Genomic DNA, 18898 nt, shown 5'->3' with positions numbered 1-18898 from the left:
ACTTTGGAGAGAAGGTTTTCTCCATATATACCCATAGTAGTTTAGGAACTGGAAGCTGTGTTCATTGGACAAAGAGACCTGTTAAGTGAGCCACCCTGTGGTTTGATCTGAATTTTCTAGAGCCTGGGACTTTTCAGTGGCAGCATCAATATTATGGAATTTTCTCCCACCCTCCATTCCATTAACTTGTGGATTGGTTGGTTTTTAAATATTTTAAATAATTTAAAAAAAACCTGCCTTTTGGTCATTCCACCAAATGTGGCAGTCATTCTGTTTAACCTGCCAAAGGGTTTTTTTTTCCTGTCTTTATGCTGCATATTTATTATATATTATTGATAGTTTTTACAAAATTAGCATTTCTTCACGAGGTACGCTACACGACGGTTCGGAGTAGAGCGCAACTTATTTTGGCAGCCGGGTGAATAGCGGAGGGAGGAAAAATACAACGTATCGAAACAATCACTTTAAAAACTTCGGTGCCCAAAGCTTCCCCTTCTGCCACCTGCCCGAGAGGCCTGAGGCGAGGCTGCTGGTTGCTTGACGTCCAAGAAACACGTGCGGAGGCGACTGAGGTAAAATAAGCAGAAAAAAAAAAGAGTCACAACTCACTCCGGCCAAGCCCAATGGGCGGATTCTGCGAGGCAGCGAAAGGCTGGGCTGCGCCAGAGCGGCAAGCACCTCTCCCTCTCTCAGTTGCTGGTTGCCTTCTGGTGCGCCGGGCGCGGGAAGGAGACGTCCGTCTCCTCCAGGGCGGCTAAGTGAGTACAGCGCCTCTGGTTTCAGATCCAGCGTAAGCCTTTCGGAACTTGGTGGCAGGTGTCCTTTTCAAGGAGAGCGGGCGCTGCTAGATTAATTCTTCTCGTTACTTAGGGCGAGACGAGGCAGGCTGTAAAGCGCCGAGTTTCAGGCTGTTCTTCCGAATGCCCAGCTGTTTTTCAGCGTCGGGATCGCATCGGTGGGACGGTCCTTGTACAATAAATCAATAAATCAGCCAGCCAGTAGGATGCTGGATCTATGGAGCAGGTGGCAAAAGCCTGGGAGAAGTGAGAGCACAAGGGGGTGGTTCGTTGAATTAGGTTTTGCTCAGTCAGGCACAACTAACTGGATTCTCTTAATAGGCGAAGCCTTAAGTCAACAATCCGCTCTCAAACAAAGGTGATGGCTTAACCTGGTGTGGGGGCTACGTCCCTGACTTGGGGAAGCGGGGAGGGGAGACGGAGCTGCTGTGGGATTGAGGGACGTCAGGAAATAGGGATGTGCGCGCTGCCCTGTCCCGGAACCGCTTTCGCGGTACCGTTAGCAAAGCTTTCCTGGCGCTGGTGTCTCCAGGTGTTGCATTTGCTTCCAGGCTGTTGTTAAAACTGGAGGATGCTAAGAGAAAGACTGGCCCTTACGAGTAACTTAGCAGGTAGAAAAGACCTCCTTTGGGGGGGGGGGGAATTCAGGTTCCAGTGGAGTATTGGGTCTGGCCTCGTTGGTACTGTTGACATGTAAATGATGGAGTCCGGTTGGCCAGGTATGAGCCCTCATTCCTCTCCGCAGGAGAGTGACATTTTGCCTGGATTTGCACAGCACGCTAGACTAGGCTATAATGGATAGTTTGTGTTTAAAAGGGTTGCGGCAACCAGGCCTCTTCGTCAGGCAGTAACTTGGTTTAGTGGGGCACAGCGCTCAATCTGCACGCGACAAGTGTGTTTGTTAATCCGTATTTAGTAATTTGCGTGAACTATTGGAAAAAGAATTCGTTGCCTCAAGGCTTCCTGGCGCTGGGCATTATAATCCCAAAGGGACTCCTTTGGAGAGGTTTTTTTTTTTCCTTTTTTTTCTCCTTTGGCTCGTGAAATCGCTCGTGCCTTAGGTCAGCGTTTCCCAACCTTAGGAACTTGAAGATGCGTGGACTTCAACTCCCAGAATTCCCCAGCCAGCTATGCTGGCTGGGGAATTCTGGGAGTTGAAGTCCACGCATCTTCAAGTTCCTAAGGTTGGGAAACGCTGCCTTAGGTGCTTTAAATAGTTGTGTGGCCGTTGCTTGGGACCAGCCACTCACACACGACTTGCCCTGACCGGATCAAGAACGTGGCGGCTGCGCTCCCGGGGAAGGGACGCCGCGAGTTCCCCAACCGAGCCGAGCGCGTCGCCGGTATTCCTGCCTGCTAAGGATTGTTCGCCTGTCCGGGAAAGGCGACGAGAGAAACGGGCAGAATTTGCTTGCTTGCTTGCTAGTGGAAGAGCCCCGTTTACGAACGGCGTCCTTTCCTCCTCCAGTTCCTCCAGCCTTGTTTCTTCTGGATCCGTGAGTACCTGGGCTTGTTTTGCGGGAGCCCCGTGCGCCGTGTGAAGGATGACTTTAAAGACGCGCCTCTGCTATCCTAGACTTCCCCGGTGAAGCTTTTGGCCGCGGTCTGCTTCACCTTTTTCTGTACTGGCGTCTCCGGGTTTTAGGTTTTGTCATCTCCCGCTGGGGCGGAAAAAACATCTTTCTGAAACGTTGCTTAGTAAGTGCTGTGTTGGATGACTCAAAGATACGATTCAGTCAAAAGCAGTTTCCTTTCTTTCCTCCTCTTCTTGTCGTGGAGGATGAACCGGTGATGGGGTATTATTTTCTGCATTGCACAAAGATTTCAATGCATGTGATGTTATCTGGTGAGAATTGGGTGGCTCGTTTCACTCCATATCTGTGAAGCATGTCACCTGGGATTTTTGTAGTACTTAGCCAATCAGATACGAGCCAGATGTCACACTAAGGGTGAACTTTAATTAAAAATAATGGAATCTTCTGGAATATTAAAGGGTAATGTGTTTCACTTATTTTTATTGCTGCAGTCTAAAACAACTTTCAGGAAACTAACTTTATTGCCTTTGTGCATACTCTCGTGGTCAGCTCTTCTGTTAGTTCTAAGATTTGCTCAGAAAACTACTAAGGGTTAATTTTTTGTGCCTTCACAGATTCCACCCATTGTAAATGAAAGTGTGTACTGTATGGGGAGGGGTGAAAACTCTGGCCTGACTAGTTGAGTTACAAGAGAGGAAAAGTTTTTAATGAAACAGGTTTGACAAATTCCCCTAGAATTTGTCCTGCTAATGGACTGTTTGAAAAACTCTGCACCTAGCTGAAAGTCTAATTACAAAATTAAAAGAATAATAAAATTGACCAACAAATGTAGTTTGTTCATCTGCTGCTCTTTGTCTCCAGATAGTCAGATAAACACTCAGAATTATGCTGGCTGTTAATTCTGGGAGTTGCAATCCCAAGACATCAGGTTTCCCATTTCCCACCCCCCCCACCCCAAATTGTTTCTAATCTAATCTTTGCATCTGCTTTTTTATTATCTACAAAATGCTAGTATGATCTGTTGTTTTGTAACACTTGGTTTTAATTAACTAAGTTAGCCGTGAACTTATCTCATGGTAGGCAAGTCCTCTAATTCCTTCTCACAATGTTTAATAGAAGATATGATTTGATCATGTGGTGTAACTCTTTAGCTAAAGGTTAATGAACAAATTCAAGCTCTTTGAGTAAAACCTGCGCATGTTTTTAAAGACAGGTTCATTATGTGCAATTTATAATTAGAGCAAAAAGTGAGACAATGCCTTCAGTGTACGTCACAAGCCACAAGGGATGATGATTTTTCATTTGGGAGGCAAGCAAGGCAAAGTGGATGCATTGTTTTCCTTGTCACTATTTATATTAAATTCATAATTGAGGGAATGACGAAGTAAATAGAGTGACACAACCTCTGGATTATTGCTACAAGGCTGGAAGTGATACATAGAAAGGCCAAAGGATCACATATTTCAGCAACATTCCTTGTGGCAACTTGCAGTCACAATTGGGACTAGAATCTTGGTCTTTGATGAGAGATGGGAGTTCCAGGTAAAAACTGTGAGGTGCTTGGGGGGAAGGACCTGGAAAGCTCCGGGTGGTGGTGGTGGATCTTTCATTGGGCTGCAGGACCAGGGCTAAAACCCCTGTCCTCTTGGGGGAAATCCTTTGTTGGGTAGCAGGAATGTTTAAAAATATTTTGTGTTTTGACACATAATTTCAGTATAGCATACAGATAGTCCGTTCACTTTTTTAAAAGACAAAAGTAGTGATGGGGATGGTTCCTGTTGAAACTCTGCCTACAATGTTGATTCAAAGCCATTTTTGACATTTTATTTCTAGTGGTCTGAACCTTATGAATCATTTTGTCAGGAAAGAAGGGCTGATATTTTTCCCATCAAAGGTTTTTTTCCACCATATGCAAGCTCTGTCAGAATGGTATAAAGAGCTCACCTTCTCTTAAAGTCTCAGAATGGAATGATGCAGATGTTATATTATGTCATGCCCTCATGTACAATTTTACATGACCATCAACCTCTGGAAGGGGGGGGGATTTCTCTATTTTTATATATCCAGTGGTGTTCCCACTTAAGTGACCACCAGGAGGCACCACATAACTAGATTCATCCTTATTGGGAATCTAAAGACAGAGGTAGCCAGATGTTATTCTGTGGGGTTCAAGCCCCTAACGGGAATTGAATTCACAGAGCTTTGAACTTTAGATGGCTATATGCAGTGCAATAGCTTTATCTCAGAGAAAAACTGGGCAAAATATGAAATATTTGGAGGAAGGTTTTTGAAGTTTCATAAAATCAGTCAGATTTACCCCTCTGCTTGTCTCTACCAGGCTGATGTTTCTGCCTTAGTTTCTTAACTGTGAGAGGAATTCCACAATGGAATTAGTGCTTATACTTTCCTTCACTGTACATCTTTCAAACAGAAACTGGAAAACCATTGTTTAGAGATGGTCTATTTCTGGTTTTCTGCATCAAGTCTGGGAATCAACTAAAAGGCCTATATAAGATCTGATCTGATCTTCTGTTAATGGTCCTGATGTACCAGGACTTAGAATTAGTTATCTTATTTGTATTGTTTTCCTAGGGAGAAGAAAATTCAGCTGAAATATCGGTGGGTGTGGAAATCTTGGCCTTATCTTGCTTATCACACAGCCATGTGGGAAGTCTTTTCTTACCGTATTATTTTTCCTGTAATTTCAGCCTGTCTGGGTTTCTGTGATTTAAATTAGGGAGCAAATTCTTGAACGTTTGGGAGAACTTCCACCTCTTGAATTTCTGGATGCCCATAGAAGATTTTCTGTGTCATAATGTCAGCAGAAAGGATGAAAAAGTTCAGACTATTCTTCTTTCAGAGACAGACAAGCAGACAAATTGCCCCCATTCATTCTTCAAAGCTCTAAAATGCCCTGGTGGCCCAAATAATGACAACTGAGGACTGTTTTTCTGTTGGTTAGAAGTGGAGTTTTAATCCTAAAGAAGTGCTGAAAAATTGCAGGGCTGACATTCAGTGACAAAGAATGCTGGGATATTCCATGGGTTGTTCTCTCAGATTAATCCTAGTGGAACCCAACATATGGGAGCTATTTTGAATTAAGGCTTTTTCAAATGAGACAAGTATCCAAAATAACAGCAGCAGCAGCAGCAGCAGCAACAACAACATCAAAAACCCTAGGACAGGGGTGTCAAACTCAATTTCATTGAGGGCCGCGTCAGCATTGCGGTTGCCCTCAGGGGGCTGAGTGGGTATGGCCAGGGTGGGCGTGGCCTACTGGGTGGGTGTGGCTAGAGTGCATATGGCCTACTGGGTGGGTGTGGCCAGCGCATCAAGGGTGCCTATGGGGGCCTGGGCAGGAGTGGGACAGATCTGAGGGTCTCTGGCAGAAGGAGGGTCTCTGGGCCAGGGCCAAGGCAGTGGGGGCCGTTCCCTCACTGTTTCCAGGATGGCTTCGTGGGCCACATGAAACCACTTCGCGGGCCGGATCTGGCCCCCGGGCCTTGTGTTTGACATGTCTGCCCTAGGAGCATCAGTAATAAAGCTAAAATGTTTCTACAAATATGATTTTACCTTTGAGTATTTTGGATTGTCCAGGATTAATTTCAGCTCAGATCCAAATTGGCTGTTAGTCTAGGATTAGATGTGATGAGTGGGACATAATTAGATTAGGTAATCTTACAACAAGATGGTGCTACATATTACAGTTAAGGTCCGCCAGCTTGATGATAACCTTGATTAAAATTCCAATTCAGTGTCAAGGGACTAAGGGGAAAACATGTCTCCAAAAGAGTCTTGGTGGAGCAGTGGGCTAATGCCTCCTTAAATAACACCAGCTGCCTGCAATTAGTGCTGGTTCGAGTCCCACCAGGCTCAAGGTTGACTCAGCCTTCCATCCTTCCGAGGTAGGTAAAATGAGGACCCAGATTGTTGGGGGCAATAAGCTGACTTTGTAATAATGCCGCTTGGGGAGGGCGAAAAGCCTAATAAGCAGGCATATACATAGAATGAAGGCTATTGCTAAGCACATTGATTTGTGCTTCTTAGATTGTAAGCTGCCCTGAGTCTTCGGAGAAGGGCAGGATATAAATGGGATTAAAAAAACAAAGGGACAGAGATTTAGTCTTTTGTAAAAAAAAAAAGAGTCCCCTCCCCTCCTTAGGCTTATACAACCCATTCATGTCCTCATGAAAACTTACAGTTGTGTGGAACCAGTTTGAAGAAAACCACCCTAGACTGCAGTGCCCAGAACTGGACACACCATTTCAAGCAAGACCTGACTATTAAACAGAATGGCATAATTATATTCAACTTGGGGGATAGTAGAACATGGCCGATATTTTTCCTTCCACAGAAACTAGTACCAAGTTGGATCTCCCCACATCCTGTATTTATGCTTTTTATTTATTTTCCTCAGCTGAAAACCTTTATGTTACTCACTTTAAATCTTTATTTCAACTGGCTATTTAAGCCTGAAGAACTTTTTGAATCTTCTTTTTCTCTTCTAGCTACTACTTTGTGTAATTTGTGAAAGTAGTAAACATTTCTTCGTCCTTTTCATGAATAAGGTTGCCCCATAGCTAAGCAATAATCTACTCAATACTACTCTCCTACCTCCAGTTGTGTAGATCCACTTCTGAGTACTCTCTGGGTACAGTTATTTAGCCAGTTACACATGTATATAATAATCATCTGTCCCTAATAATGTCATTTTTATGGTCATTGGAGTCTGTTTTAGAGACAATGTGAGGAGGTTAGTGCAGTTTTCTTGGTAATATTTTCAAAGATGATTTGCCAGAAATGCCTTCTGAGATGTCACCTGACTTTCCTGTTTTAGGATTGAGAGACCATGGCTGGCCCAAAGTCACCAAGCTGACTTTCATGCCTAGGATAGAATCAGAATTTGGGTTTTCCTGCTCTAACTCAGCACCTTTAATCACAAGACCAAGTTGGGTTTTTCCTATATCAGATTATTTTCTTAATAAACATATCATGAAGTACTTTGTCAGAACCTTTGCTAAGGTCAAGGTACGTTATGTCTGCATTATATCCCCAATTTGTGAAGCTAGTAATTCAATCAGAAAACTGAGAAAAGATTAATCTGGCATGACCTGTTTGAGATAAACCTAGGCTGGCCCCTGTTAATTGTTGCATTCCCATCCAAGTGCTCACAAATCTATTTAATAATCAGGTTTAGGTGCCAAGATAACAGACTTGTAATTTCATGGGTTGCCTTCTTTCCCCCTTTTAAAGATAGGAACAACATTTGCTCTCCTCCAGTCTTCTGGAGCTTTATCCTTTCTCCAGTCAGCAGCACTTCTGTCACCTCTGCTAGTTTCTTCAGTAACCTAGCACAGGGGTTCTCAACCTTTTCTTCACCATGGACCACCTTTAAATACCTTTAGTGGCCATGGACCACCCAGACTTAACTCAAGATTTAAATCTTAACATTGCTTCAAGCCTTTGCAGAACCCCTCTGACTAAATCATGCCCCCCACCAAAGGTCCACAGACCACAAGTTGAGAACCACTGAACTAGCATATATAATTCATCTGGCACCGGAGACCTGAACTCATTAAAATAAGTTGAGTGTTTGTTAGTGTTTTATTCTTCTCCTCATCTGTCCTGAAATACAACTCTTCTTCTCCATTAATAACACAGTTATCGCCAGGTAAGGTTTCACATTCTTTTTAAAATAAGACAACTCCAAAATAAGAGTTAAGATGACCTGCCTCTCCACCCTTCCCATTACCAAATTACCCCTTTCTCTTCACATCTGTAGCCTCTTTATCTTTGCCAAAAAAGCATTTGTTCTGGTTTCTGTTATAATCTGTATTTTCTGATGACTACTTTATATCTCTTTCTGATTATACTGCCCTGCTTTAATATAAGTGTGAAGAAAGAAAACACCCCCTTTTCAGTGTTTTGAGAAAGCTCTTTGTGTATCTTCCAAAGACAGGAGATATTTTTCCTTCTAGAATAGATTGTTTGCAGGTGTGCCATCTATATCTTGGATTGCAGGATTGTCATCCTTCCCTAACTTGTTTTTCTCCTTCAGGATTTCTCACCATTGGATCATGCCTCTGTGTAGGCTTATCAAAATCTGATCTTCTTACATCCAGTATATCCAGTCTATTCTTTTTGACTTTGATAATCTGGTGATTTTCTTTATGTTGTAAAGTATTAGTGCAATAATAGCAGATCTCCATGTTCCTTGTTCTGCCTTTTGACAATTGGCATTGTTAGTAAGAGAAGACAAGAATTTGTTGGACCTTTTGGCACAGCAAGATTTCCACCACATGTCAGGCCAGTTAAATTCTTTCTGTTGTCATATATATATATATATATATATATATATATATATATATATATATATATATATATATATATATATATATATATATGTATGTATGTATGTATGTATGTATGTATGTATGTATTTCTTTGAAAGCTTCATTACTTGATGTGGAAAGACCTAATCCCTAACTTTTGTCTGCCTAGGTGACTTAGAACTTTTGTTTTGCTGTCCTTTTAGTCTTATTCAAACACTATCAACAGGATTTCCATGTTCAGCTGTGTGATTTGTATTAAGCATATATTTTCTTAACATACAGCACAATACTCCCCCGACATACCTTTTTTTGAATCTATTAAATTCTGGCCTTCCAGGACTATGTTCCAATCATGAGTGTCATGTCTATGGCTCTTTGCCCAATCCTTTGATTAAAGCATCTTTTAGACTATGTGGGTTGTTTTCCTTTATTCCCATCCAGTTTTGTCAATCTGCCGTCTTTACCCTTCTTTTTGCCTCTTGCTGTTTTTCTTCTTGTTAATGTAAACAATGTGTAAATCGTGAAGCATCAGTTTATTGATGTTGAGAATAAGGGATTAAAAATACCAAGACTTGAGTTAATGTGACTTGCCTATGGCAGATGACAAATTTTGTAAATAAATTATACTGTTAATTCAACATCTACATATAAAGGGCAATACTTATGTCTCATTTCACAATAATGTTAGCAAGGTCCAATAATGTTAAATCTGAGAAGAGAAAAAGAAAGTGGGGCATACATCTTAGCAGGACTATGTGTCTAAATTTAAAATAGTAATTCTCTTCTCCCAGATGAAATGGTTAAGAAAAGATTGCCAAGAGTCACTCTATGAGGGTGAACAAACAAACAAACAAATAAGCAAACAAACAGTTTAAAATCCCTAAACTGAATGACTCAAATGTCTATCTTGATGCATTGTGTAACTTTTATTTTACTTCAGTTTGGGGGATTTGGAGGCTTTGAGTATTCTAGGTAAAGGTAAAGGTTCCCCCGCACATGCGTGCTAGTCGTTTCCGACTCCAGGGGCCGGTGCTCATCTCCGTTTCAAAGCCGAAGAGCCAGCGCTTGTCCGAGGACGTCTCCGTGGTCATGTGGCCGGCATGACTAGACGCCAAAGTCGCACGGAACGCTGTTACCTTCCCACCGTAGTGCTCCCTATTTTTCTACTTGCATTTTTTACGTGCTTTCAAACTGCTAGGTTGGCAGAAGCTGGGACAAGTAACAGGCGCTCACTCTGCTACACGGCACTCGGGATTCGACCCGCCAAACTGTCAACCTTCTGATCGACAGGCTCAGCATCCTAACCCACTGAGCCACCGCATCCCTTTTGAGTATTCTAGTTTTATTTAAAAAAAATAATGTATCTGTCCATGTGAGGAGTAGGACATCCTCTGTTTCTTTTACCTTTATGAATACATATTAATACATTAAACTTTATTAAATAAAATGTACACATATAAATTTAAATATTTCTCTTATAATTAAAAATTAATAGTAGCATCCTAAACTATATATGACTTCCATTCGTATTATTTTTATACATTTTTATTCTTTTCAGTAGTCATGGTCAGGTCATCAATAGAAGGCAGAGATATAGGTAAGATTTAGATCATACAAAGTTATACAAATTCATTGAGTAAATCTGGATGTGAGACCCATATTAGCTATTTCTTTCAGAGTCATTAGTTCACATAAGCAGACTTTCTCATTATGAAATTAAAAATGAGCTTGCAGGAAAAAGATTGATGCTTAGTACACTTGATTATTTATTGTTGTTCAATCACTAAGTCATGTCCAACTCTTCCTGACCCCATGGTCCATAACACGCTAAACCTCTTGTCCTCCCAGAGTTTACCAAAATTCATGCTTATTGCATCCATGACACCATCTAACCATCCTCTGTTGTCCCCTCTTTCTTTTGCCCTTAATTTTTCTAGGGTCTTTTCTAATGAGTCCTTCTTGCTAATTAAGACACTTGATTATACTGAGGAAGAATATACAGTTCATCTTTAAATTAATTCACAATTCAGATGTTGGGGAATTTATTTCTTAGTAGTTTTAATTTTAGCAATAGTAACTTCAATACTTGGCGATCTAGGAAATGTATTACTTACCTAGCCAATCAGTTCAACATAGGTTAACAAAATAATCATGTTTTAATAATCATGGGTCTTTGATTCCTTTTTAAAAGTTGATTTCTGACTTTTCATAGCTATTTGCACTGATGTAAAGCTCAGCATCCTGGAAAACTCTTCTGAGACTTTTGTACCTGGGATTCAGAAGATTCTAAATATACATATGTATCCAGATTTACTCATATAATACAGTCTTACTATTTTAAAAAATGTGAGAATGTAACTGAATATGAGAAGTGATAGCCTCCATTCTAACTGCATATTCTGTTCATAAAGGTGCACCTTGAAACTGGGTTAGAAATCCAAGTTTCTTGAATTGCTGTAAATGTTATTCTGTGCAGTACTTGTATGGGTAAAACCAGGGCTTTTTTTCTCATAGAACACTCAGAACGGAGTTCCAGCACCTTTTTTGGATGGAACCTTGTAGGGTAGGCAAGGTGGGTTGTACGACATGTGTGAGTTCTATCACCTTTTTCTTTTACAAAAAAAGCACTGGGTAAAACTAATTCTTGGAGACAATAGCTTATTCCCCTTTCTGTTGCTTGATGATTGACAAATAGAAACTAGAAGTTCTACCATACTTCTTAGGGCCAGTTAGACTTTATCAGAAACTTAACCTTTCAGCAAGCAGAGAAAGAGATAAGATGTTGCACAACCACTTGGTAGTAAGAGAAAACCATTTCTGTTTAAACAGTCTTATATGCTTTGCATATGCTCTTCGCATTTGCTCTCACACAGATTTGAGTACCTAAATAGTTTCCTGTATTTTATGTGCACAAAGGAAGAGCAAATTGCATCCAAGGTTTGTATTCTGGACAGATTATTCTGAAAAATATCAAGATTCCTCAGAATATATATATATAGCTTAATCTTGATAAATCTTGCTAGTTTATTAATTATTTGGGGTTTGCATTTGGTACTACTGTTTTTAATTATTTGGGGTTTGCATTTGGTACTACTGTTTTTCCATAGATGCATGTGTATACAGGTGTTTGGAAGCTATTTCGCTTGGATGCAGTAGTGTAGTATGGAGTTAGACTTATTCCCAAGCATATAATCTGCATAATGAATTTCATACTTGAATTTGTGGACACTGAATTTGCACTAAATACAAACTAAAAATCCAAGGTTATTACAAATTAGCTTAACATAATTGAACTTATATTTGATGCATATAACTTATACATACTTGCTTTATTACTTCCTATTAAATTGTTGTTGTTAGTTGCGAAGTCGTGTCCAACCCATCGTGACCCCATGGACAATGTTCCTCCAGGCCTTCCTGTCCTCTACCATATTCTGGAGTCTATTTAGGCTCATGCCTAATGCTTCAGTGACTCCATCCAGTCACCTCATTCTCTGTCGTCCCTTTCTTCTCTTGCCCTCAACCTTTCCCAGCATTAGGCTCTTCTCCAGTGAGTCCTTCCTTCTCATTAGGTGGCCAAAGTATTTGAGTTTCAACTTCAGGATCTGGTCTTCTAAAGAGCAGTCAGGGTTGATCTCCTCTAGGACTGACCGGTTTGATCGCCTTGCAGTCCAAGGGACTCACAGGAGTCTTCTCCAGCACCATAGTTCAAAGGCTTCAATTCTTTGGCGCTCAGCCTTTCTTATGGTCCAACTTTCACAGCCATACATTGCAACTGGGAAGACCATAGCCTTGACTATATGCACTTTTGTTGACAGGGTGATGTCTCTGCTTTTTAGTGTGCTGTCTAGATTTGCCATGGCTTTCCTCCCAAGGAGTAAGCGTCTTTTAATTTCTTGGCTACAGTCCCCATCTGCAGTGATCTTGGAGCCCAGGAAAATAAAATCTGTCACTACCTCCATTTCTTCCCCATCTATTTGCCAGGAATTGAGAGAGCCGGATGCCATGATCTTAGTTTTCTTAATGTTCAGTTTCAACCCAACTTTTGCGCTCTCCTTCTTCACCCGCAACAAGAGGCTCTTTAGTTCTTCTTCACTTTCTGCCATTAGAGTGGTATCATCTGCATATCTTAGGTTGTTGATATTTCTTCCGGCAATCTTAATTCCAACTTTTGATTCATCTAGCCCTGCCTTTCTCATGATGTGCTCTGCATATAAGTTAAACAGGCAGGGCGACAGTATACAGCCTTGCCGGACTCCTTTCCCAGTTTTGAACCAATCAGTGGTTCCGTGTCCAGTTCTCACTGTTGCTTCTTGACCCGCATATAGGTTTCTCAAGAGACAAATAAGATGGTCTGGTACACCCATCTCTTTAAGAACTTGCCACAGTTTGTTATGATCCACACAATCAAAGGCTTTAGCATAGTCAATGAAGCAGAAATAGATGTTTTTCTGGAACTCCCTAGCTTTCTCCATGATCCAGCGTATGTTAGCAATTGGATCTCTAGTTCCTCTGCCTCTTCGAAATCTTCTCTGTACTTCTGGTACTTCTCGATCCACATACTGCTGGAGTCTAGCTTGTAGGATTTTAAGCATGACTTTACTAGCATGAGAAATGAGTGCAATGGTGCGATAGTTTGAACATTCTTTGGCACTGCCTTTCTTTGGAATTGGAATGTAAACTGATCTTTTCCAATCCTGTAGCCACTGTTGAGTTTGGCAAACTGAGTGTAGCACTTTTACTGCACTGAGTGTAGCACTTTTACTGCATCGTCTTTTAAGATTTTGAATAGCTCAGCTGGAATAGTGTCAGCTCCACTAGCTTTGTTATTGCTCAGCTTTCCTAAGGCCCACTTCACTTCACTTTCTAGGATGTCTGGCTCAAGGTCAATGACCACCTCATCATGGTTATCAGGGATATTAAGCTCATTCTTGTATAGTTCTTCTGTGTAATTTTTCCACCTCTTCTTAATCTCTTCTGCCTCTGTTAGGTCCCTGCCATTTTGGTCCTTTTTCATGCCTATTTTTGCATGAAACGTTCCCTTCATCTCTCCAATTTTCTTGAAAAGATCTCTAGTCCTGCCTATTCTATTGTTTTCTTCTATTTCTTTGCACTGTTCATTTAAGAAGGCATTCTTATCTCTTGTAGCTATTCTCTGGAATTCTGCATTCAATTGGGTTTATCTTTCTTTTTCTCCCTTGCCTTTTGCTTCCCTCCTGTCCTCAGCTATTTGCAAAGCTTCCTCAGACAGCCATTTTGCTTTCTTGCATTTCTTTTTCTTTGGGATGGTTTTAGTTGCTTACTTGTGCAATGTTGCGAACTTCTGTCCATAGTTCTTCAGGCACCCTGTCTATCAGATCTAATTCCTTAAATCTATTTGTCACCTCTACTGTGGATTCGTCAGGGATATGATTTAGTTCATACCTGAGTGGCCACTTGTTAACTGACTCACGTTTATAACAGTTGCAGTGTCCCGGGATCATGTGATCACCTTTTGTGACTTTCTGACAAGCAAAGTCAATGGGGGAGCCAGTTTCACTTAACAACCCTATTAATAACAATTGCCTGATTCACTTAACAACTGTGGCAAGAAGGTCGTAAAATGGAGCAAAACTCACTTAACAAATGTCTCACTTAGCAATATAAATTCTGGGCTCATTTGTGGTTATAAGTCAATGACTACCTATACATAAAACATGCTTCCTCTAATATCATCTGACCATGCCTAAAATCTACCTAGAGAGGACCAGCTTCTTGTTTCATCTATAACAGCAGTGTTGTGTGGGGATACTACCCATGTGTTGCAAAAATCTAGACAACTATTAGAGATGGAGAAAATTCTTGTTCCTGGTAACATTATGAAACTCAGATACAAATTATAAATAACTTGGCAGGCCATACCTTGTTCCACATCAAGGTATGTATGTATGTATGTATGTATTTTTACAAAATTGTCAGTCGTTGATCTTTCGGCCTAGAGTATGCAGCAAGTTTCAAGGAATCTTTAAAGGGCCTGTTTAAAAACAATAGCTGGTTGACTTCATTTCTTTTGTTGACAGTTTAAATATTTGCTTGCTCCTTCCCCTTGGAAATTTGTCTATTACTTTCACATTTGAAAGTTGCTAGGTTATTGCCTGTTTTATCTGGGCTACTATTTTTTTTAAAAAATGGCATGTCAAGTGGATGGGCCCAGGCCGAGCAATGGCTTCCTTCTGGCCGTCCCGGGGCCGTCTCCACCCGTGCTGATGGGGCACCGTGGCCAGTTCGCCGTTATTCAGGACATCCAGCAGGCTATGGCTGCTGATGGACACCGTCGGCCCCCATGTGCTCGCTGGCCTCTGTGTGGGGGGGCCTGTGGTGTCAGGCAGCAGATCCAGAAGCGAAGCAGTGCTGCCCATCCTCGTGCTGGTGAGGGCGGTGGCAGGGGTAGGCGGGATCTGGCGTGCACCCACCCTTTGCTGCTGCTGCCCCACATTGTCCTGCATGCACCTTTGGGATGTGCATGTGGGACAATGTGGGGTGGCAGCAGGGAGGTGTGGGTGCGCGCCGTAGCTCATCTTCCCCTGCCACTGCTCCCACCAGTGCGAGGATAGGCGGCAGAGCTTTACTTCCAGATCTGCTGCTGGCCAGGCTTGGCAATGCAGAGATCACTGCCGCTGCCTCCTGCTTCCCTATGTGGTTGGCTGGTCAAAGGGCTCGGAGCAGTAGGAGGAGAAGCAGCCACCACCTCCGTCAGAGCCACCGTGTAGACAGGGCCTGCACCAGGTGATGGCTCCTTTCCGGCTGTCCCGGGGTCATCTCTGCCCACGCCAATGGGGCTGCACTGAGGAAAGAAGATGGCGGCTCTGATTCCCCCCTGATGGCCACCCCCAGCCCCCTGCCTGGTGCCCCCTCTATGCAATCCTATGTGACTGTAGTGTGGATGAGAGGCTCGGCTGGTGGGGGGGCAGTTTTCCTCCATGGAGGCATCCTGGCCCTCCTTCTCCCCCTAGCCAGACCCCCTCCCCCTCCCCCAGCCAGAACCTGATGACCCCCACCCTCCTGCCCCCATCCCAGCTGACCCCCAAGCAGCCCAGCCTGACCAAGACGGAGGGAAGGCGAGGAAGAGAACTGATTGTTAAATGATTTGAAACCTACCACTGGTTGCTTCCAAAGGCCGCTCACTCATTCTCCTGCCAAAAACTGCTCATTTTATAGGTTCCCTCACCCCGCCCAGCTCTTGCAGCTGTTCCTGGACTCTGTATGCATGGAAAGGGAGAGGGGAGGAGCCCGGCCCTGCGTCCCTCTGTCTGTGGCAATGGTGTGCGTGCCCACAGGGATGGCTCTGCGTGCCACCTGTGGCACGCGTGCCACAGGTTCGTCACCATGGGCTTAAACAATTGTTCCAACTTCACAAAGAGTTGTTCCAGCTCTAGTGGAAATGGGCCAATGCTATTGGAACAACTCCACATATGGTTTAAGTTAAGAATTCTTCTAGAATGATTAGAACATTTCCAGTAACATTGAAATAGCTGTTTTGAATTTAGAACAGAATATTTCAAAACTTGAAATGTTTCAAACTCAAAACATTGTGTACATCTCAGCATGGAAATATAAAAATGCAAGGTGAAACCAATAAGACCATCAGCAAATCAGTAGCAACACATCCTACAAAAGAATTAAATGTCTAGATAAGAACGTGAAACCTGGGTATCATCCTTATCCCTTCCTAGCCAGCCATATAAAGTTAGTACAGGTTTTTTAACTCCAGAATGCAATTGCTCAATAAATTTCTTACATTTGCTTACACAGTGATCAAGGATAAAGACAAACACCACATCTTGCAGTCTTATTCTCCTGGGTTTGGTGTTAAGCATCCAAACTATTTTTTTAAAGGAATGTTCCATTCTGGAACTTGCTAGTGGGGTTTTGTTAGATAAGAATAAACATAAGAAACAATTTAAAAGATGCATTTTTCCATAACAGCATTAGATGTTACCTATCTTGTGAGCTATTTTATGTTTTCCACAGGAGCATGAGAATATATTAATATGTCACATTTCTTTGTCTCTTTAGTTATTATATGCAAAGTATAATATTTTCTGCAAAGGTTTTCATTTTCTGTGTGCTTTATGAAAAAATACATTTTTACTAAAATATATGCTCTCACTTATTTAGGAAAATAATGAGGAAGGGAAACACCACCAAATTGTGCTGCTGTCTCAGCAGTTCTATGGAATTTTTGAAGCCTATGATTTGGAGACAATACAAAGTGTATATTAATAACTGAATTAGTTTCTTGGGAAGGATAGTTTAAATGTTTGGTTTTTCTATTTCAACATAATGAAAAGTTCTATAGCACCTGTTGAAACCCATTTTCATTACTTGTTCAACTAAATTATCTCAAGTTGTTGAGAGAATGAAATTGGGGAAGTGCAGGTAAGTTAAAAACCATACATATCACTGTAACTTTCTTGAAAATTGTTTTCTAACAAAGAGAAGAAGCCATTTCTGAAGATTATATGACTGTACTCCAAAACTGTGTTTGAATAAGTGCATAACACTGCATTATTGCAATCTTGCAATGTATACAGTCTTATATCTTTAAATCCATAACTGGTTTAAAAACTCAAGCAGAGTATTATGAGCTTATGAAAATACGTTTCTAGTGAGAATCCAATAGAAGACTCATTCAGCTAATGAACAAATCTCTGAGCATTTTGTTATAACCATTTGTCCGTGTAAACGGCTGTTCCCTGAAAGATCACAGTGCTCTTTTTGAGCATTATAGCCCTGTCCATTCCCTGTATACCTTAAACTGCCTAAGGGTATAGTGCAACCTAAACAAGAAGAACTGCCTATTTAATTCCTCTTAAAATTCCACATGATTCTTAAGCAAAGCAAAACTTTCTGACTTGAACAGCAAGTTTCTAACTTGAACAAAATACTTTACACATTCTGAAGTGTTGTATATATGTTACTAATAATAACATACTGCTTGCAGTAAGCAATGCTATTCTGTAAAGAATCATTTGCTCCCCATTTTTGGAGTTTGGTAACTTCTTTATGTGCCCTCATTAAGATTCAAATATATTCACCAACATACTTTCTGAAAGTAAAGTAGATAAACATCAAGATGCTGACTAGGCAGTCTAAAGATTTTGTCCTGAAATTATGTCTGAAACCTAGCCTAATCTTGGCAAGGATGCTTCTGTGAATTGATAGGATTCACCTACACTTGGTAAGAATGGTTCTTATATAAACTGATGATAAAATTAAATGACAATAAAATGGAAAGATTTTGCTAAATTGTAATCTGTGTGTGATTATCTGTATGCAGAGCACTACTGTACACAGTTACTGTGATAGTAATCTGTACTGGACAAACTGCCTGGACAAACTCCTGCAATTTTCTTTCTCAAGAAAGATTTCTCAAACATGATTTGCCAATTGCCACTCCTAGGCCTAAGAAAAAGACAATGATTCAAGGTCACCCAGCAGGCTTCATATCTAAGCCAGGTCTAGAACTCACAGTCTCCAGTTTCTAGTCTAATGCCTTAGCTGCTATACCAAATAGGCTCACAGAGACTACTACTGGATTTAAATTCTTATTTATCAATGAGTAGTAGACAAATCTCCTAGAAGAAGCTAGGATTGGTCACAGCTCATGGAAATGAAGATTTCCACCATGTTTATATTAATCTCAAACCTGCCTGGCATAGGTATATACCGGTAAGTACATTTATACGCTAAATGTAAGATGCTAAATATTAAAGTTGTCTGGACACAGGTGTTCATCTAGAGAGCTCTGCCAGTTAAGTGACTTGAGGTGATAAAGTCATAATGGTCAGTAGAGTGCTTTTGAGAGAGTGCCATGCAAGATTTGGTCCATCACTGTTGTCCCAACACCTTATTAATATTGCAGAAGAACGTCCCATTGAAGATGAGATCTTTGGAGGGCTTGCCTTGATGACTCCCACAATAAAGTGGTGTTGGTGTGGATTGGACACCTTCCAAACTGCATTAACTTCACTTGGATCAAGGAGTTAGAAAGCAGAAACCAGATTTGTATGTATTCCTGGGCATACAGACACAGTAGAGGTTTGTGGAAAATTACTGAGGATTTGAAAATGATTGGAGTGCACAAGAATGAAGGTTGTATTTTGGACCAGGCTATAGAGATTAGGGACGCGGTGGCTCAGTGGGTTAGGATGCTGAGCTTGTCGATCAGAAGGTCGGCAGCTTGGTGGGTCGA

At 41.5% G+C, this 18898-nt stretch overlaps 1 protein-coding gene across 1 annotated transcript in view; it reads left to right on the top strand.

The window, feature by feature from the left end:
* The first annotated feature begins 700 nt into the window (after positions 1-700).
* ELOVL7 (ELOVL fatty acid elongase 7) overlaps positions 701-18898 on the top strand; it is a 45688-nt gene continuing 27490 nt past the window's right edge. Inside the window, exon 1 of the mRNA XM_081317835.1 lies at positions 701-758. The gene's annotated coding sequence lies outside the window, so the exon portion shown is untranslated. The remainder of the gene's footprint in view (positions 759-18898) is intronic.

This window comes from Vipera berus, assembly GCF_964194415.1.
Source record: "Vipera berus genome assembly, chromosome: 2".
NCBI lineage: Eukaryota > Metazoa > Chordata > Lepidosauria > Squamata > Viperidae > Vipera > Vipera berus.
This window is presented reverse-complemented; position numbering and strand designations above follow the sequence as displayed.